The sequence below is a fragment of the Halyomorpha halys genome, unplaced genomic scaffold (assembly GCF_000696795.3).
Source record: "Halyomorpha halys isolate HHAL.00 unplaced genomic scaffold, Hhal_1.1 Scaffold722.1, whole genome shotgun sequence".
NCBI lineage: Eukaryota > Metazoa > Arthropoda > Insecta > Hemiptera > Pentatomidae > Halyomorpha > Halyomorpha halys.
Genome location: NW_027110068.1, coordinates 280,744 through 281,386, shown reverse-complemented (window position 1 = coordinate 281,386; position 643 = coordinate 280,744). Strand labels below are relative to the sequence as shown.

Sequence of the window (643 nt, the reverse complement as noted above, 5' to 3'; positions counted from 1 at the left end):
AAAAATCGGACCAATTTTTCCTAAAAGGAAAAAGTAACCAAATTCAACTATATTAAAATTTATTATTTAAAATAACAATTCTTTTTGATGAGAGATAAAATAATATATATATATATATTATTATACATATTATTTTTAATGAGTTGCCAAGTTTTTAAATCATTGATTGCAGAAGAAGTGACAACAGTGTGTTGCTTGATAGTATATCTTCATTATTCACTTCTTATACCATGGATTATTTGATACTGTTTTTATCTGGGAATAATAGCAGTAAACCAGTTTATGGCCAATTCATTGAATATTTACTTCTTCAATTTTGAAAAGGGGGTTTGGTTATGTTAACCATGAAGTCCCATGAAATGTGACAGTGCAAAGCATGTTATCTATACCAATACAATTTCATCATATCACACTTTTAATAATTTAAAAAGTTATCATTTCCCATCCACGAGGTTTATTCTGTTCCTATAGGCATTCCCCAGGGTTTAATTCTTGGTGCTTTTCTCTTCAAAATTTTTCAAAAATTACTACGCTGAACATCTTTATCTTTTTCTATGTTGGCTGATGATTTGCAGTAAGACTATTAAATCATTAGAATATTGTAAACATAAATATATGTAGACCAGTGATGGAAAAAACCTGT

At 27.8% G+C, this 643-nt stretch overlaps 1 protein-coding gene across 1 annotated transcript in view; it reads left to right on the top strand.

Annotated features, from left to right (window-relative positions):
- LOC106685650 (serine protease inhibitor dipetalogastin) overlaps positions 1 to 643 on the top strand; it is a 23,046-nt gene that overhangs the window by 3,420 nt on the left and 18,983 nt on the right. The window lies entirely within an intron of this gene.